The following is a 21673-nucleotide window of genomic DNA, read 5'->3' as shown; positions in this document are numbered from 1 at the left end:
TAGCTGGAGAATGCTGTTAGTCTCTTACCACCCTGCTGTGCAAAGTTTGCATTGAAAGACCACAAGTAGATCACATCCATGCTTTACAGCTCCAAAATGTAAACTTAAGAAGTTAATAAATTCAGGAGAGCCCAGTATCTCTTGTTGCCTTTCTGCTGTCAAGTTCCCACATCCAATATATTCTAGCTGGAATATGTACTGTATGCATAAACCACATCTGCAAAGATACCTGAGAATTCCTTATATTGGCTATCAGTACTTGATTTTGCAATCTTAATCTTCTTAATATATTTTCGTGGGTAATATATATTACCAGCATCTAAATGAATCTGAGCAACACTGCAAAGGAAAGAACAATGTATGGTGGAAAAAGTCATGGGTAGATTAAACTCAGTGTTGCCCCTGTGCATCTCTAACTCTGGAATATTTAATGAAACAGTGACCAGCGCAGACTCTAAACCACTATAAATGTTTGTAACTAATAATCCAAATTCATGGGAACCTTAAGTGTCTAACAAATCGGAAAACCAAGCTGTGAATACTATAGAGAAAATCCAGCTCATTTCTATCCACAAGAAAACAAAATGAGTAATGAGTCTCTTTGCTCCACAGAACGGTCTGAAAAACTGTGCAGGCGATTAAAGGAAGGAGCACGAGAGTGGGAAACAAAGTTTGACAAAGCCAAAACTCTCCTGCCCAGCAATTCCGCTTACTGAGCAGTTCTGTAGAAATTAAGATGAAAGAAACAGGGTTGCATAAAAATGATACAATTTATAGAATGTGACAGGAAAGGATATATATTCTCTAGCATTTAAGCAGCCTACAGAGTAGCATAGTTAAGACCTTTAAAAGATACTATATAGGTTGAACCTCGCTAGCCTGGCACCCTCAGGAACTGACCAGTGCTGAACCAGACCATTTGCCGGACAATGGGTGGTCAATATTGTCTAACGGCATTACCAACGCTTCCACTGCTTACTGGGCTCTTAGATGACATTTAGGAGTAAATTAGAGCTAAATAACAGCGCAGAATACTTTGCTAGGCGGGGATGTATATTTAAATTAGTCAATCAGGTAATTTAGATCCTAAAACAACAGAACAATTTCTGGTGACAATACATGCCCTTTAGTGGTACCAGGTATAAATCTGTCCCACTTTTGCGCGTGACATAACATACTTTCTCAAGTAAATTAAGCTGTGTTAAGAGTCTTGTTCTAGGTTTAGACTTTATGCTCGTATTTGGAGATAACTCACCTTTGAAGAGAAAGATCCCCCTGAAACAGAGTGTTTTGGCTGCTTTAAAGAGTGAGAGGGCTCAGGGCCCACCAATCCTGTTCCATAACATGGCTCCTTTAAGGAACAGGTGTTTAAGGGAGTAACAGACAAGATGATAAATGGAAGCCAGGTGGCAACGGAAAAGCAAACTCCCAAATAAAATAAAACAAACAGCAGCTGCTAGGTGACTCTGGGGGGAAAAAAGAGCCCTCTCTGCATCTAGCCAAGCTGGCATCTGGTGGGCTGAGGAAGCTGGTCTTAACTATTTCACAGCCCCGGGGGGAGGACTCTGGAAGACCTCAGGAAAGAGGACTTGGAAATTGATATTATGAGAATGGACAGCAGGAGAGTTTGTGGGTGGTAGACTTTCCGGGGAGACCAGGGGCTGCAGTGAGACTGATGTTGTTCCCTGGCTCAGGTGAAAGGAGGAAGAACCCAGAATCTGAAGCCCCGATCAGGGATGAAATGGAAAACCCCGCAGGAGCGGGTTTTCCCCAAAGGGCCAGAGTAGATTACGTTTTCTCAAGACTTAGTAAACTGAACCCCAGAAAGGGGAACTCTAAGTGCTCTGGGCTGTGAGCATGTTATCGGGAGAAGCAGGCGGGAACTGAGAGAGCCACCTTGCACAAGAGCAAGATGAAGGAGGCTGCTGCAGTTTAGTCTACAAGGGCAGAGTAGGCCATGAGCTGAAAGATTTGGCCTGCCTGCCTGACAGAACACACCCAAGGGAAGGGGGAGCAAGTGAGGGACATTGCGTTCGGAGTGTTCTATTGTTGGGTGACTTACACTCTCCAGTTCTTTACACGATTAACTATAAAGAGCGTAAAGTTGATAGGCTGCACCCAGCTTGAGTGCCGACTTCCTCACGACTGCTGTGTGTCCCAAGGGAGCTAAACTGTAAACTAGAAGCTTCATGCCTATTGAGTGGCATTCTGGGAGAGGGGTATGCTTGAGGGCCAGAGCTGTGCCCAGACTGCTCTCCGTGGCTGGCCAGCAGGTTCCAACACTCAGCGGGGGGTGCTACATAGGACATCTGCCCCATGGCATTGTGCTTAGGGCTCTAGGATTGGGGCAATGGCTCGATTCTCTTCATACTCAAGGAATCACCTTTGGAATCTAGACTGGGGCACTTAGATTCCCCTCAAAGCAGTCTTAGGGTATGTCTAGACTACAAAGTTAATTCGAACTAACAGATGTTAGTTCGAATTAACTTTGATAGGCGCTACACATGCAAACCGCTAGTTTGAACTTAATTTGAACTAGCGGAGCGCTTAATTCGAACTAGGTAAACCTCATTCTACGAGGATTAAGCCTAGTTCGAATTAAGTAGTTCGAATTAAGGGCTGTGTAGCCCCTTAATTCGAACTAGTGGGAGGCTAACCCTCCCCAGCTTGCCCTGGTGGCCACTCTGGGCCAAATCAGGGAAACTCTTCTGTCCCCCTCCTGGCCCCGGAGCCCTTAAAGGGGCACGGTCTGGCTACGGTGCCCATGCCAGGTGCAAGCCTGCCAGCACCCAGCCAGCAGACCCTGCACCTGGCATGGCATGAGCCAGCCACCCGCTGCCACCCAGCCCTCCGCCTCTTCCCGGGACCAGGCTGGCGGCTCCTGAGAACCTGCCAAGGTCCGCAAGAGGCGGGCGCCCACCTGGTCTAGTGCAGAGATCGTGGACCTCATCCATGACCTCCGCACAAGGCACAGGAAAGTGGCCATCTAGGGCAGGATAGGTGCCAGCCTGGCCACCCAGGAGCAGGTTTGCATGAAAATCAGGGTGGTCCAGTGAGACCCCCGACCCTGAGCCCTGCGCTTAGAATGGCCGTACTGGGTCAGACCAAAGGTCCATCTAGCCCAATAGCCTGTCTGCCGACAGCGGCCAACACTAGATACCCTGGAGGGGATGGACCAAAGACAATGACCAAGTCATTTGTCTCATGCCATCCATCTCCAGCCTTCCACAAACAGAGGCCAGGGACACCATTTCTATCCCCTGGCTAATAGCACTCCATGGACCCAACCTCCATGACTTGATCTCACTTCTCTTTAAACTCTGTTCTAGTTCTAGCCTTCGCAGCCTCCTGCAGCAAGGAGTTCCACAGGTTGACTATTTGCTTTGTGAAGAACTTTCTGTTGTTAGTTTGAAGCCTGCTACCCAGTCATTTCATTTGGTGTCCTCTAGCCCTTCTATTATGGGAACTAATGAAGAACTTTTCTTTATGCACCCTCTCCACACCACTCATGCTTTTATAGACCTCTATCATATCCCCCCTCAGTCTCCTCTTTTCTAAGCTGAAAAGTCCCAGTCTCTTTAGCCTCTCTTCATATGGGACCTGTTCCAAACCCCTGATCATTTTAGTTGCCCTCCCCTCTCCCAGCCTCTCTCTTCCCCTCTCCCACCTCCTTTTCCCAGTCTCCCCCAGTTTTGTTCAATAAAGAGAGTTTCTATTTTTGAACACACGTGTCCTTTATTTTGTATATCAGGAAGGGGGGCTAGGGAGGGGTAAGTGGAAGGATGTGAGGGAGGAATGGGGTATGAGCCCCCGATGGGGAGGACTGGGGTGGCTCTGCGGGCTCCTCGGGGTGGAAGCTCTCCTGCAGCCCCCCAACTGCCCCCCCTCCGGATGGCAGCCTGCGGCAAGTGCAGCCGGGCTGATGGCCGAGTGGTGTGATGTGCCGAGTGAGGGCACTCAGGGCACTCCAAGCCAGGACTGCTTTGCAAGCGGGGAACCCCTGAGAACTGTCTGTCCGGGGTGGGGGGCGGGTCCCTTTAAGCACAGCCCTTGGCTAGCCTGAGACAGCAGCTCCACGCTCTAAGTCCTAATCTGATGCCCTGCTGGTACTGCTTCCGGCCATCCTTAACCTCAGTTCAGGGTCTACTCAATGTGGACATGCTAGTTCGAATTTGCGCAAAATGATAATTCGAACTAGTTTTTAGGTCTAGATGCACTAGTTCGAATTAGCTTAGTTCGAATTAACTAATTCGAATTAAGTTAGTTCGAATTAGTGCTGTGGTGTAGACATACCCTTAGGGAGTGTCCAGGAAAGTGTGCCCACAATTTGGTCAAATTCCTTAGGCACCCAACTCCAGTTTAAAGCAGTGGAGTGGAGAACCTTGCTTTTTCTGAAGAAAAAGAACTAAAGCTGAACAAATACCCGAAAAACTATTAATGAATATTTGCTTGAATAAAGTCACTGAATTTGCATTGACTGTTCTTTCATTTGCTTTCAGCAGTGGCTTTGCTGATAGGAAGGTTCATAGAAAGAGTGCATTTGAAAGGACTATTGGAACGTTTTCAGAAAGCAAGTTTTGAATGCCTAACTAAGCATCCACACCAGAAACTGATCCAGCCTGCATACAGAATAAAACTGTGACTGGAATACTCAATAACATCCAGTAGTGCTTGTATGAAGTATTGACAATATACTGCTCATGAATTACCTTCAAGAAACTAAACAATTTTGGGAATTACTCCAAAAATTGAGGCCTGCAATCTGTTCATAAACGATTTCTGAATGGAAAAAGGTGAAATTTGTTGAACAAATGATTTGCCCCAACTTTGAAAAAAAATCGTGTGTGTGAGTGTACCAGTAAAACTCACTCTTGGTATCTACATGGCTCTCATCCACTAAATAAATTCCATTTACATAATTAAATTCCATTACAAATAAGAATCTCTTTTCTTTCCGACCCTCTAAGAGAAATAGCTCTGCTAATTCAGAAGTTGCTTGTGTGCTATGGGCAGAACTGGGGGGAAGCTAAGTTGAAGAAATAATTACAATTGCTGTAGTTGGGTGCAATTCTTATCCCTTTCATAGTACAGATCCTGCTGCTGTGATATATAAGACTGCACTTAGCAGTATACAGTTTTCTTGTTTTGGTGGGAAGCAGCTGTCATGGGGCCATGATTGCAGAAGAGCAACTAGGATCCATTCCGTGGAGTACTTTAAATGTCAGGGAAGAGACTGTGAGATGGACTCAGAATGGGAAACAACGCACATTTGGTCAACATAAATATTAGCTGAGCTCTTACAGCATGTGTGATTCTGGATATGAGTTTCAATAATTAAAACTTGTGGTTACAAGTCGCAGATCCTTATGCTCAGATCTGTCTGACAACATGGAAGTGAGCATTTTTTGCCTGCTTGGCTCTTTGGGTATTCAACTGCATTGAGTTGAAAGATACCCAGTTCTGTAGAGACTTATCTGAAGGTGGTGTGTTTTATAGTGAGGTCGATTAGAGAAGGCAAATTCTTTAAAGTGCTACCCTCTTCCTTACCAGCATCATCTTTGCATTGCTTAGATTCACCTGTAAGCAGCTGCTTCCGTCCAGAGGTTGATGTAAAGACGGTGTAGAGCAGGGTGGAATCTGCATACAAACAGGCATTTCAACCTTTGTTCATATGTATCAGTCCCAGAGTGCAAAGGATGAGCAAGGCATCGGAAAGAATGCCAGACTTCACTGCCTTCCGGAGCCCAACACCATATATTTCTCATTCTGACGGCAGAGAACAGGCCTATTTAGGACTCTCCAATTGCAAGAGATGCTCTGCAACACTGGTGTCCTTGATGGAACACTCATGCTTGAGAACTGTCTGCTGAGACGATCTGCTACCAAGTTCTAAAAACCTGTGGAACCCCCTCTTTCCTCCCTGGGTGACTCGGGAGCAGGCCACACTCGCCTGTGTGCCTGATGTTTCTAACATAAAAGGAATCATAGAACCATAGAGCTGGAAGAGACCTCAGATCCGGAGAACCGCAATGGTGATGTTGTATAGTTGTGGATTCCCTATCCACCCCCTTGCTGCAGTCCCTTGTTCCTAAAAGAATATACAATGGCGGTGTCTCCACCTGCCTGGCCCTGTACACACTTAATGGTGTGCCTTGGGAGCCTCCAGGAATAAATTTATTCCAGTAATAATCTGGATTAACTCCAAAAACAATAATTATAAATAATATTCATCTAATTGATTAAATTAGAATTAAGATACCTTTACTTAACCACTTAAAATACAGGGTTTAACAGATTAAAAGAGAATAAAGTCAATTAGCAAAGTACACCAAAAGAAAGGAAACTTATCTAACTGGCATTTACACTGCCACCATTTATCCCACCCCAAAGTGTGCACTCCTCTGGATTCACTTCCTTGCATGGGCATGCTTGAAGGTCTGCAGCTGGAGTGGAGACAGCCCTGTGCAGGTTGTGTGTGTGTCAGTCCAAGCTGAGCAGCCAGCTGCAAAATCCCTTTGCCACTGGAGCAGGCCCCACCAAATGCCAGCAGCTCTGGTTCACTGGGCTGGTCACTCTGCCTCGCTTTGGACCCAGAGTCAGTCTATTTTCTGTGCAGCACTTTTCCAAACAGCCACAAGTACTCACTGTACCTTCTATGCAGGGTTATACAGGCCCTTCTCAACCACAGGCACAGCCAAAGTCTCTCCATGCCAGGGACAATCACACCAATAGCCCCTGAAGCGGCCTGCTAGCTCCAAGCCCCTGCAGGCTCTCAGCAGGCTCTAGCTTCCAGCAGCGGCTACTGAACTAGAGAAAGGCTCCACACAAGCAATCTAGCTGCTCTCTCCAAAATGCAGCCCACCAACTCTCTCTCTCTCTGTCTGGAAGAGCCACCCTTCCCTACTTTTCCCCAAGAGCTCATGGGAGTTGTAGTCTTTAGGGCTAAACTGCAGCACAAAGGATCCTCCCAGTAAAAGTCAGAGGCTCCTGTAGTAAAAGGAAGACATAAGGAGAGTGGTGTAATCCAATGAGGAACACATCAAAAACAGAGACAAACTGACTCCTTGCAAGAGTGGAAAAGATCTTGCTGCTTTTTGTCTGCCATAATTCACAGTTGCAGCATATTGTCAGAAGCATATGGACTGAAATTCCCTGAAGTAAAGGCAGAACTATTCTGCACATCAAGTGGATTGTTTTGAGTTGTAAGATGAGCATCATGAGGGGATTTTATACCCTGAGTTAGGCACTCAAAGGCACTCTAGCTAGATACCCAATCATTGAGTGGAAGTGTCTGTCACCAAAGTCTTGGTAGAGAGAAGTACAGAGAAGGGTACTACACTGTACACATGAAGAGGGTCTTTTTGATAATTTAGTGAGGAACAGACTTCTTACGAGACTTTGACCAACATGGGTGTGTGGCGTATGATGTGTAGGTAGACTAATTTCAGCCATCCTTACAGACAGCATAGGTAAAGTCTGGCAAATTGCATCACGTTGGTTCATAAAGCCAGGTGTCCCAGAAGTCTAACTAATGTCTTTGGAGCAAAATGCAGGACAATGTAGCACTTTAAAGACTAACAAGATGGTTTATTAGATGATGAGCTTTCGTGGGCCAGACCCACTTCCTCAGATCAAATAGTGGAAGAAAGTAGTCACAACCATATATACCAAAGGATACAATTAAAAAAATGAACAAATATGAAAAGGACAAATCACATTGCAGAACAGAAGGGGGATGCGGGGGGGGGGGGGGGGGGAGAGGGAGGAAGGAAGGTAAGTGTCTGTGAATTGATGATATTAAAGGTAGGGAGAGTGGGATGTTTGTGAGTTAATGGTATTACAGGTGATAATTGGGGAAACTGTCTTGGTAATGGGTGAGATAGTTCAAATTCTTGTTAAGTCCTTGTTGCAAGTGTCGAATTTTAACATGAATGACAGTTCAGAGGATTCCCTTTCAAGTGCAGATGTAAAAGGTCTTTGTAGCAGAATGCAGGTGGCTAAGTCATTTAGAGAGTGTCCTTTCTGGTTAAACCACAACACTCTCTAAATGACTTAGCCACCTGCATTCTGCTACAAAGACCTTTTACATCTGCACTTGAAAGGGAATCCTCTGAACTGTCATTCATGTTAAAATTCGACACTTGCAACAAGGACTTAACAAGAATTTGAACTATCTCACCCATTACCAAGACAGTTTCCCCAATTATCACCTGTAATACTATTAACTCACAAACATCCCACTCTCCCTACCTTTAATATCATCAATTCACAGACACTTACCTTCCTTCCTCCCTCTCCCCCCCCCCCCCCCCCGCATCCCCCTTCTGTTCTGCAATGTGATTTGTCCTTTTCATATTTGTTCATTTTTTTAATTGTATCCTTTGGTATATATGGTTGTGACTACTTTCTTCCACTATTTGATCTGAGGAAGTGGGTCTGGCCCACGAAAGCTCATCATCTAATAAACCATCTTGTTAGTCTTTAAAGTGCTACATTGTCCTGCATTTTGCTTCAACTACCCCAGACTAACACGGCTACATTTCTATCACTAATGTCTTTGGGTGAGCTTAAAAGCTAGTCAATGGGGTTCTCTATAATATGGAATCTCTCTGGAGACTGGACAGCTCTAACACAGCTCCTGTGAACTCTGTGCTTTGAGTTAGAGTACGTGCAGCTTTTTCTCTAACGATGAGGCCCACTGTGAACAGTTTTAAGGATATCCCATCTAGACTGGCCAAATGGTGGAAAAGCCTCTTCCAGAAAAGCAGTCAGAAAAAGCTATCGTGTAGACCTAGCCTGAGGTATTTCCTATAATCGAAGCAAATGGATGTGAAGGCAGGCATTTTGAAGGTCAAAAGCTAGAAACCGGTTTTGAGGCTCTATCAAGGGAATTATGAAAGCCAGTGTCACCATGATGAACTTGAAATGATGAACTCAAAGCTCCAGAATGGGATGTCACTCCTTGTACTTCTTTCAGATAAGACAATAGTCGCAATGAGAATGTCTGCCCCTGAATCTAAATGACATCTCCTCCACTACCTCAGGATCTAGTAGGGAGACCTCTTCTTGTCTTAGCAGTATCTTATGAGAAGAGTCTCTGAAGGAGGGGGACAGAATGTAGGAAGAGACTAGAATTTGGTGGAACAATTGCAATTGACAGTTTCCAGGGCTCACTGGTCCAAGGTGATCAGAGTCCAGGCTTAGTGAAAGTCAAAGAAGCAGTTGCCAAAAGAAGGTGGGAGGGTGAGAAGGAACCTGCAAGAGGTTCTATCGTATTTCTCTAAAAAATACTTTTTGAAGAAGAATGACATTTTTTTTAATTGCTCAAACAGCCTGTTGTCATTTCAAGCTGGGTCTACTCATTTGGCCCTGCTTTGGGCAGAGGGTTGGAATCAATTACCTCTTGAGTTCTGTTCCAACCCGATGATTCTCTGATTTGATTATACATAAGGCACTTGGCATTCTTCTATTTCCTAATCAGATGAGAAAATCACATTTGTGTTTCAAGTGCAAATACCCATGTCCATATATTCAAAATTAATTGTAAGTCTGTATATTCATAATTAGGAAAGAGTTGCAGGACTTAGGCCTAAATGAGGTCCATGAATACTAAGTAGGAATAATGGGGTAAAGTTATAACTGACCATTTTTAACTTTGCCTTTCATAACTTGTGTCTATAACATATCAACCATAAGTTTGCATGGCTTGGATCTTTATAGTTATGCAAGAGCTTAAGAAAAGACAGCACAAGAAAACCCATTGATTGTGCAAAATGTGACTGTCAAGAAAAATGGTTTCCATCACACTTCATAATAAATTTATCTAAAAATTCATTTGTTTAAAGTATTGCCTGAGAAAGCTCCCTTGAGACATGCCATTTTGATGCCACTCTTTTCATTATTCAAATATAATGAAGTGATTCTGCATGGTTATGCTGGACTATAAATCATTGCTGTAAAGACACGCTCAGCATGCTAATGGCTTAATATCTGACTTTCCATATACATTTTATCCCCAACACATAAGCCCTAGACAGGAACAATCACCACTTCTCCAAAATCAATCATTAATAGATTTGGGAAGTGTGCAGAAAGGGGATGACTTCAAGACCAGATTAACATTTGGCAGTTTAGGCCCAGCTCCAACATACACACAATGTTTAATGACCCCTTGCTGTCTTGCAAGTGCCCATGGGAAAAATAGATAACGATACTGAAAGAGAAATATGAGAGCAAACAGTCCTCCAAGTTTATAAATGGTCAGTTGAGACTGCAGTAGGAGAACCTGAGTTGTTGGTCCTTTTGTTGGAGGCCTGATATGAGGCCTGAGCTAAAGTTGCAGGCAAGGTTGGCTAATATAAAAGCAAAGGCAGGAACAGTCAGGCTGAAGGAAAGCGTCAGACTCTGCCTGCTCTTGCAAGTTGACCGAATCTGGCAAGAAACACATAAAACTATGTGAACATAAGAATGGCCAGACTGGGTCAGACCAAAGGTCCATCCAGCCCAGTATCCTGTCTTCTGACAGTGGTCAATGCCAGGTGCCCCAGTGGGAGTGAACCGAACAGATAATGATCAAGAGATTTCTCTCCTGCCATCCATCTCCACCCTCTGACAAACAGAGGGTAGGGACACCATTCCTTACCCATCCTGGCTAATAGCCATTAACATACTTAACCTCCATGAATTTATCTAGTTCTCTTTTAAACCCTTTTATAGTCCTAACCTTCACAACCTCCTCAGGCAAGGAGTTCCACAGGTTGACTATGCGCTCTGTGTGAAGAAGAACTTCCTTTTATTTGTTTTAAACCTGCTGACCATTAATTTCATTTGGTGGCCTCTAGTGCTTACATTATGGGAACAAATAAATCACTTTTCCTTATTCACTTTCTCTATGCCACTCATGATTTTATAAACCTCTATCATATCCCTCCTTTGTCTCCTCTTTTCCAAGCTGAAAAGTCCTAGTCTCTTTAATTTCTCCTCATATGGGGCCCGTTCCAAACCCTTAATCAATTTAGTTGCCCTTCTCTGAATCTTTTCCAAATAAGTGCTGAGCCTGAGGTACTCACAGAACCCTATTCCAGAGGAGTGGTGCCAGAACATTCTGATATCAAGGATGGTACAAAAACATTCCCCAGGGATAACAGGAAGACACTGACCTCTCCTAAAAGATACGGTCACAAAAGCAGTGAAATGAATAATGATGTGTTGATTGAACCAACATGTACAAGAAGATGGGTAATTACTGGCCATGTCAGGGGCAGTAACTAACTATGTCAGAAGGCAGTAGGCAACTTATTTGTTTCAGGGTATATAAAGGTCTCTATGAGAAGGTGTTTTAGTCCAGCTGTGGGAGGAATGGAAAGTCCTGCCATTCACTGACCTGTGTTCATTGTCATGGGCATATATGTCTTGGTATTTTTGTAGAGTCTGCCAGGTTCTAGTAATGTCTTTCGTCAACAATAAACTTGGCCTGGTGGCTTCGTATTTTCACAGATCTTGTAGTCATTGGGCAGTTTGGTCTGCGGTGCCAACTGTGCAGAGCTGACAGCAGAGAGAGAAATCATAGAAGAGACTTTCATAGCAAGCAGGCAACACAAAGGCTCAGGCTGGCAAAGGTTTGTGAGATATCATTAGACTAAAACTGCAGGATGGAGCTGATGATGAGCAACAAAGTGAAAGTGGTGAGTCGAGCCATTTGGAGAGAATGGTTCCAGGCAAATCAAAGTTTTAGAAAGGAGTTAAACGTACATAGGAATGCCATGCCTGATCAAACCAATGGTCTGTCTAGTACAGTATCCCCTCTCCAATAGTGGCCAGTACCAACTGCTCCAGAGGAAGGTCCAATGACCCCCATAACAACAGTTGTGAAAAACTTTCCTCAAAATTTCTATCTAACTTAATGATTGTCTTATAAAGGTTTTGCTGTCTCTCAAAACTGGTTTTCTTATTATGTACTATTATAACTCTGATTAAATGTCTCATCCTTTTTAATCCCACTCATATCTTGTAGCAACCCTTTCCACAGGCTAACTGTGCATTATATGAAAATATCTAACTATTTTTTGAAATAGTTATTACATATCGAACTGAATTTGTCATCATTCAATTTCAGTTCATGCACAAAGTCAGAGTATTCTTGCTAATAACTCCACGATATCTATCCTATCTGGTGATGAACTACTGATTCACAGGGAAAGTCTGGCTAATAATCTGTATTCCTTAGTATTTGATTAGTTTATTTTGCTGTTGCTTTGCAACTTTTTGTTACTATAGAGGCAGCATGGAATAGTGAATTTAATTGGGCTGGAATCTAAAAACTCCCAAGTTTTTTAATCTCCACACTTCCCATCATTCCGGGCTTGTCTCAACTAGGCAACTTGAACAGGTGTAACAATATCAAGGGAATTACACTGTTACATCACCTCTAATGAGGTCACAGCGTGAATGCAAAACTGTGTAACATTAATATTACTGTACAGGAAGACAGCCAAATTGAATTCTAATGTAAACAAATGCAACTCGAGCCAATTGAGTTGCATCCATTTGCAGTTTGGCTGAGTTTCACACCGTGAATAGAAATGAATTTTTCTGATCATTCACTTTCAATGGATGTCAATCATAGTTACATGGGATGTCTGATTTTTGTTCAGAGGTTGTGCACCTGCAGGTCCAATTCACTGCTACGGGAGTTTGAGATACATTACATACCTCATAAAATTAAAGCAATAACCTCACATTATGTACCTGATTTTCAAAGAAGGCTTCTTAACGTAAACATTGCAAAGAAATTCTTCAGCTACATATTCTCTTTTCCTTTGAAGTTGCTGGCTATCTTCAGAAATGTCAGGAGCTCATCCTCTTAGAACAGAGGTTTTCAAAGTGTGGGATGTTCTCCCCTCTCTCGAATGGTTCAGAGATACATTCAAGGGGGGAGGGGAAGAGTGGCAGGGCCCAGGCCAGGCCTGCATGGTGGGTCTGTACCCCACTGAATAACCTTTGTAGGCCACCACCCAGCTTGGCATTTGTCTATTTTTGTCTGGGTTGGAGGGCGCAACCAAAAATTGTAACTCAAAGGGGCTTGTCTCAAAAAGCCTGAAAACCACTCTCCTAGGCCGTGTCCAGACTCAGGGGTTTTTTCGGGAAAAGTAGCCTTTTCCCGAAAAAACTTCCCCTGCGTCCAGACTCAAGCCGCGTTCTTTCGAAATTATTTCAAAAGAACGCGGCTTTTCTTTCGATGGCGGTAAACCTCAATTTACGAGGAAGAACACCTTCTTTCGAAAGTTCCTCTTTCGAAAGAAGGCGTTCTTCAATGTAAAGAGGCCGTCTTCGAAAGAGAGCATCCAGACTCGCTGGGTGCTCTCTTTCGAAAAAGCGGATTTCTCTTTCGAAAGATCCGCCTGCAGTCTAGACGCGATCTTTTGAAAGAGGCTCTTTCGAAAGATGCTTTCGAAAGAGCCTCTTTCGAAAGAAGCCTGCAGTCTAGACATAGCCCTAGAGGCTACCAAGCAACCCCTGCCCACAAGGACACTTCTCCTTTAAACGGCTACCTTGCTATGGAAGTTTTCACTTTTTTTAGCCTGTATATTTAAAATTGGGAAATTCATATCAAATTTTATGCCCCCTACTGAGTTTTGCTTATGTTGGTTTATGTCTAAACTCTATTTTTAATACACAGGTGTGATAAGCTTGTTTTTAATTGAGTCGTAATTTTGTCAGGAAGGAAGGACCCTATTCGAGCCATGCTTCCCACTAACCCGTTGCAAACTCCTCCGAAGGGCAAGAGGTGTCTGGAGCATCCGCCAGCTATTGTTTAGTACTTTGCCAGCATTTTTAACTTCCCAGTGTCCCAAGGCAGTTCAGCATGCTTTTCTCCCCCACCACCTATGGCTGGCTTCTGCACACCAATCCAGCTGCCACTGCTTATGTCGTGTATAGCTGGCTTTTTCAGAAGAATGCCCCCTCTCATCCCCACACACCGTTCTGTGCCATTAAAGAATTTGGGAACTATTGCAGAAGTAGAGCAGACTCCAATCTGGGAATCTTTTCTATAATGTCTTTTTTTTTTTTTTTTAAGCTGTCCGGTTGAATTGTACGGCTGAGTGGGGGTTTTGTTATCCAGCCAGGTCTCTAAGCACTTACTGTAGCTGGCTTGGAAGGCAGCCTGCCTGTTAAACCAAGGAGGAGTAAAACAGTGTAAACAGTTGTTTCCATTATCACAGTTTTCTGAAGACTTAAAGCTTCAACACCAAAGTATTTATTTTCTGTAACATAATGTAGCTTTCACTACTTAGTCTACAGGGAACTAAACTAGGTATGTGCACACATCTCTGTGTACATCTTTCTTTTTTAATCAGTCATCTTCCTGGGTGTCCTTACTGATCAATATTAGAACATTAGCAGCATCTCACTCAAGCATAATGAAAGAGCCATATGTCAGATATGAACGGTTGTAAATTGAGTATCTGTAAACTACTTTAAAATTCAGCTTTTAAATTCAAAAAACCAATTAAGACAATACATAAAAACTGCACAGCTAGACCAGACTTTTGGTCCTAGTCAAGCAAATTGCCTGCTTCAAATATATTCAGTGTTGCAGTTTTTACTCAAGCAGAATCCCAGAGGTCCCCGGACCAGTTGTGTAATACTAAGGGAAATACATTCTGCAACACAGTAAGACAAAAACTGATACAAGAAAATAATCCCACTGGGTTTAAATACCTTACTTATAAGGCAGCCTATTACCAGTCAATTAGACAGACATCCTGAGCACTGGACATAAAACACTGCAACTGTGCACATCGATTTCTTGTGCGAGTGTTAAGAGATCAGGCATTGCAGGGCAGAAGAGAGTGGTTTTAGGGACTGCACTGCTACAAACAAAGGTTAATAATCTCCCACACTTAAATAGTATCAATTATTGATTTTTCTTCCCTTGTGTATTTTAATGTTTTTTTTGGCACAAGACCACATATTCAATTATATTCTAGATACCGAGCCATCAGCTATACAAAGAACATATCCACAATGGGAATACACCTGACTTACACTTAATCTAATGCAAAATAAAACATTCCAGGGTTTCTTAAAAATTAGTTTCAGTGTTAACAATGCAAATTTGGGAAAGATGCCAAATGGGTCAGTGTGGTAAAAGCTATTTTATCCTGTTGATAGGAAAAACTCGAAAGACAATTGACTATTTACAGTAGAACGCTCTAAAGGTCAATATTTAACTTTTCCCAGAGTTACTTCAGATCTCTAAGATTCTTTGCATGGGTTGGGAAGAGAACATGATGATATTATGATACAGGCTTTTATAATGGCAACCATATAAACACATATTGTTGTTAATTAAAACAATAATGTGCTGAAAAACTTGGTAAAAAGAGTAAAAAGAATACACTGATTCATGAAGAATCTCAGCACAATTCAGTGCTCAGAATCTGGGCATGATTGTCATTCTGTTACTTCAACAGAGCAAAATCTGGCTAACTATAAATAATTTGGCCAACTAAATTTAATATGATAACGTGGAAACTTCCAAAATCTACTTAACTCTCATCTGTCTTGTCTTCACTGCTACAGAGTTTTAAGCTGTGGTGGTTGATCTTCTGGCATTCGATTTAGTGACTCTACTAAAGACCCGCTAAATTGAACACTGACAGCAACCTTGTCAATCATGATACTCCTCACAATCGTGAGCAAGGGAAATCGATGGAAACGTTTCTCCTGTTGATCTCCTGCTATGGGGCTGCCCCAGAAAAGTGGTGTAAGATACGTTGACTCCAGCTATGCACTTGTCGTAGCTTGAATTTCATCTCTTACGTCGATTTTCTCTGCCAGTGTAGACCCAGCCCTCAGTCTCAGTGGGTTTGCACAGGTCTCATAAAGAGTAACATTTAATCAATTATTTGTAATCCTATACAAGGAATAAGAGGAGCTGTGCAGTGACACATCTAAGATAATTCTTCTGAAGACTGAATTTTAAAATAAATTAAGATTTGAAACAGTATCCAAAATATATATTTACATTACTGCTGTTAACTCAATGATTAATCCTGCCCAAGTGAAGCAACCATAGACCCTCTTTGCTCAGCTAACATAACTTTAGTGAAGGGCAACCAATATCACTGAAAGAATTCAGAGGAACATAGGCGCTGTCATACCAGGACAATGTCCCTGCGTACCAGTCAACTTAATAATGCTTTTCGTGTGTCTTTGCAAAAATCTCTCCCTTTGGAGAACACTGACCTTCATCAAAGTCTCACTTCCAGATCGGATCCTCAAATATATTGAGTTAATATAACCAAAGGAGTGGGAAAAGGCTGAAGGAAATGTATATTTAATAGTCTTATCTCATCTTTCACTGTTTTAAGTCATATTTCAATATAAAGCATACCTATTCTGTGTACCGTCCTTCTTTGCAAGTCTAATTGAAACTTTCAACTCAATAGGTGTTAGGAGCCCAAATACCTTTTAGGATCTGAGCTATGTAGCTTCCGGGCAAGGATCTATGTCCTCATAAAGCTGTATGAACAACTATCACGCTGTCTAGGAAAACAATAATAATCTTGTCTTGTATCATGACTACAGCAGTTATCAATGCCTCTTTTTTTAGAAGTTGCAAATACCCATAAGTAACCTGGCCAAGAGAGGCGAGGAGTCCTGTGGCACCTTATAAACTAACTGAAGTGTAGGAGCATAAGCTTTCGTGGGCAAAGAACCACTTTGTAGTTAGCAAGCCATTCACAGTCTTTGTTTAATCCAGAGTTGATTGTGTCAAACTTGAAGATGAACTGTAGCTCAGCCGTTTCTCTTTGAAGTCTGGTCCTGAAGTTTCATATGCATATGAATATTCTCACCAGCAACTACACACCGCACCATAATAACTCGAACTCAGGAACCAATCCTTGCAACAAACCTCGGTGCCAACTCTGCCCACATATATACACCAGCAACACCATCACAGGACCTAACCAGATCAGCCATACTGTCACTGGTACGTTCTCCTGCACATCTACCAATGTAATATATGCCATCATGTGCCAACAATGCCCCACTGCTATATACATCGGCCAAACTGGACAGTCCCTACGTAAAAGAATCAATGGATACAAATCTGATATTAGGAATGGCAACATACAAAAACCTGTAGGGGTACGTCTACACTACAGCGCTAATTCGAACTAACTTAGTTCGAATTAGTTAATTCGAACTAAGCTAATTCGAACTAACGCGTCTAGAACTAAAAACTAGTTCGAATTAGCGTTTTGCTAATTCGAACTAGCAAGTCCACATTGAGTGGACTCTGAACTGGGCTTAAGGCTAGCCGGAAGCAGTGCCGGCAGGGCATCAGAGGAGGACTTAAAGCGTGGAGCTGCTGTCTCAGGCTAGCCGAGGGCTGCGCTTAAAGGGTCCCGACCCCCACCCCAGACAGACAGTTCTCAGGGGTGCCCCGCTTGCAAAGCAGTCCTGGCTTGGATTGCCCCGAGTACCCACAGTGGGCACATCACACCACTCGGCCATCAGCCCGGCTGCACTTGCCGCAGGCTGCCATCTGGGGAGAGGGGGCAATCGGGGGGCTACAGGAGAGCTTCCACCCCCAGAAGCCCACAGAGCCAGCCCAGTCCTCCCCATCGGGGGCTCGTGCCCCATTCCTCCCTCACCTCCTTCCACTTACCCTTCCCTAGCCCCCCTTCTTCTTGATGTACAAAATAAAGATAACGTTTCTTCCAACATTGACTCTGTCTTTATTGAACAAAACTGGGGGAGACTGGGAAAAGGAGGTGGGAGAGGGGAAGAGAAAGGCTGGGAGAGGGGAGGGCAACTAACATGATCAGGGGTTGGGAATAGGTCCCAGATGAAGAGAGGCTACAGAGACTGGGACTTCTCAGCTTAGAAAAGAGGAGACGGAGGGGGGACAGGATAGAGGTCTCTAAAAGCAGGGGTTGGGTAGAGAGGGTGCATTCAGAAAAGTTCTTCCTGAGTTCCCATCAAGAAGGACTAGAGGACACCAAAGGAAAGGAATGGGTAGCAGGCTTGAAACTAGTAAGAGAAAGTTGTTGTTGTTGTTGTTGACAAAGCAAATAGTTAACCTGTGGAACTCCTTGCTGCAGGAGGCTGTGAAGGCTACAACTAGAACAGAGTTTCAAGGGAAGTGAGATCAAGTCATGGAGGTTGGGTCCATGGAGTGCTATTAGCCAGGGGATAGGAGTGGTGTCCCTGCCCAAAGTTTGTGGAAGGCTGAAGAGGGATGGCACGAGACAAATGGCTTGGTCACTGTCTTCGGTCCATCCCCTCCAGGGTCCCTAGGGTTGGCCGCTGTCGGCAGACAGGCTACTGGGCTAGATGGACCTTTGGTCTGACCCAGGACGGCCATTGTAAGCTCAGGGCTCAGGGTCGGGGGTCTCAGTGGACCCCCTTGATTTTCATGCACACCTGCTCCCGGGTGGCCAGGCTGGCAGCTCTCCTGCCCTAGACGGCCACTTTCCTGTGCCTAGTGCGGAGATCGTGGACAAGGTCCACGATGTCCGCACTAGCCCAGGAAGGTGCCCGCCTCTTGCGGTCCAGGGCAAGCTCCCGGGAGCCGCCAGCCTGGTCCCGGGAAGAGGGGGTGGGCTGGGGGACATCGGGTGGGTGGCTCTGTGCCGTGCCAGGTGCAGGGTCTGCTGGCTGGGTGCTGGCAGGCTTGCACCTGGCACGGGCACCGTAGCCAGCCCGTGCCCCTTTAAGGGGTCCGGGGCCGGGAGAGGGGCATAGAGTTTCCCTGGTGTTGGCCAGAGTGGCCACTAGGGAAACCTGGGGAGGGCTAGCCTCCCACTAGTTCGAATTAAGGGGCTACACACCCCTTAATTCGAACTAGCTAGTTCAAACTAGGCTTAATCCTCTTAAAATGAGGATTACCTAGTTCGAACTAAGCGCTCCGCTAGTTCGATTCAAATTCGAACTAGTGGAGCGCTAGTGTAGCGGCTATGAATGTTAGTTCGAACTAACGTCCGTTAGTTCGAACTAACATTGTAGTGTAGACATACCCTAGGGGAATACTTCAGTCTTCCTGGAAACACAATTGCAGATCTAAAGGTAGCCATCCTGCAGCAAAAAAACTTCAGGACCAGACTTCAAAGAGAAACTGCTGAGCTACAGTTCATCTTCAAGTTTGACACAATCAACTCTGGATTAAACAAAGACTGTGAATGGCTCGCTAACTACAAAAGCAGTTTCTGCTCTCTTGGAATTCACACCTCCAGATCAGCTGCTAGAAGTGGGCCTCATCCTCCTTGATTGGATCCACCTCGTCATCTCCAGCCTGATCCTGGCCTGCATATTTATACCTGCCTCTGGAAATTTCCACTACATGCATCTGACGAAGTGGGTCTTTGCCCACGAAAGCTTATGCTCCTACACTTTAAAGTGCTACATTGTCCTGCATTTTGCTACACTTCAGTTAGTCTATAAGGTGCCACAGGACTCCTCCCCGCTTTTGCAGATTCAGACTAACACGGCTACCCCTCTGATACTGGCCAAGAGAGTAGAACGTATAGAGAAAGAGAATTAGCTTCTGCTTTGGAAAAATACCCTTTCATTTTTTTATCCCATGATACAACTATCAATAATACTCATCTATATATATATATTCTCTAAGCTATTTGCTTTACCAGTGATATATTAAAGCAGCCCACTCCACAGGTGAGAAAGGTATGAAATGCCCATCCCCAGAATAAAATGGAGCAGAAGTTAATAACCTGATTTTCAAAGCAAGGGCTGACACCTGCAGCACTTACTGGCTTGGGAGCTTTTAAAGAATAAATATTTACTCGCTCTTTTTCGTCTTCTTCTCAAGTTCCCATTTCCATTTGGAAGAAAAATTGTCTGTAAGAGATATTACTCCAGTGTTTGCAATCTGTCATCGGCAAATTACTTATTTCACCCCTTCCATGGTTTTTTTTTTTTTTTTTTTTTTTTAATTATTGAGCTTCTAACTACTCCCTAAACCAGAGGCTGTTTCTCAATTCTAAAGGGTGGAGAAAATAAGCATTCTTTCTCTGTCATTAATGTGATTAATAGCAATAATTTAGGACACAGAATTAGACCTAATTACTAGTGCTGATTCTGATCTTTATCCAGCACTCTGTAAACCAGAAAACTTTGCTAACCAGCATTGCCCCCAGCGACAATACTGCCACGTCTTCATGTGCACATCCTGACTCCCACCTGTCCAGTCTGCCTTTGCAGGCTTCTGACAACCAGCACTATTGGCTGTGTAATTCCACTGATTTCAGTGAAATTGCTCCAGAGTAAAGCAGATGCAAAACTTCTACTTCCAGAGTAGCTAAAATCTTTACCTAAATGGACCGATAGGCCATAAAATATGCTCAAGGTGCTGCATTTCAAATTATATTTTCATATTTGGGGCAATACTAGCCACAGGAGAGTGTGTACAAACTTGTGCAGGAGAGGCCAGACAGACAGACAGACAGACAGACAGACAGACAGAAAGAAAGAAAAAGATTTCATAACGTGGTTCAGTTTCTTTCTGAGATGTACCATCCTGAAGCCAAGGCTTAACAGTAACTAAGAAAATGGACAAAGTGCTGTGCTTGGTATCAAGTTCTGCTCCAAGTTCCTGTAGACAGCACCAAATTATGAAATAAGGTATTTTGGAATTAATTAAAAAATTAGCTACGGAATTTGCATAGCTCCAATTGCATAGATTATTTCAAGCTAGGGGTGCAGTGTAGATGCACTCTAACAGATTTACTTGGGCATAAGCTTTAGTGGGTAAAAACCACTTTGTCAGATGCATGGAGTGGAAATCGCAGAGACTGGGATGTGTACAATGGTATATCAAAAGAAGGGAGTTACTTATCAAATGCAGGATCAGTGTTAACAAGGCCAATTCAGTCAGGGTGGATTATGCTCACTCCCAGCAGCTGATGGCGAAGTGTGAATACCAGAGAGGGAAAATTGCCTTTGTAGTGAGAGAACCATTCTAAATCTTTATTCTAGTCCTAATTTGAACATGTTAAATTTGCAAATGAATTGAAACTCCAGTGGTGTAGTGAGGGAGGAGCGTGGGGGAGGGGAAGTTGTCCCCGGGCACCACACTAGGGGGGAGCCAATTTAGTCCCTCTCCACTACCCCTGTTATCCCTTGCTTTGCCTGTTCCTCTTCCACCCGTGGCTGCCAGCTGGAGCCTCCTCCCCTCCTCTCCGTCCCCAGCCTGACTCTCCTCCATCTCTACTGGTGGAGGCGGAGGAAGACGTGGTACAAGTCCCCCCCCCCCTCCGCTCCCAGGTTTGGGTTCAGCTGTGCGCCAGGTTCAGGGCCTAATTTTCTGCAAATGTAAAAAACTTGTTTGTCTGAGTGGACAAGTAGGACTGAATGGACTTGTAGGCTTTAAGCTTTACATTGTTTTATTTTAGAAAATAGTTATTTTTTCCAAATTTGCGAGTTCAACTTTCCTGATAAAGAGATTGCACTACAATACTTGTTATGGGGGAATTGGAAATGTGTTTTGTTTTTTATAGTGCAAATATTAGTAACAAAAATAATGATAAATTGAGCACTGTGCCCTCTATATTCTATGTTGCAATTGAAGTACAAGTATTTGAAAAGGTAGAAAACATCCAAAATATTTAAATAAATGGTATTCTATTATTGTTTTTAACAGTGT

This window comes from Pelodiscus sinensis, chromosome 11, assembly GCF_049634645.1.
Source record: "Pelodiscus sinensis isolate JC-2024 chromosome 11, ASM4963464v1, whole genome shotgun sequence".
NCBI lineage: Eukaryota > Metazoa > Chordata > Testudines > Trionychidae > Pelodiscus > Pelodiscus sinensis.
This window is presented reverse-complemented; position numbering follows the sequence as displayed.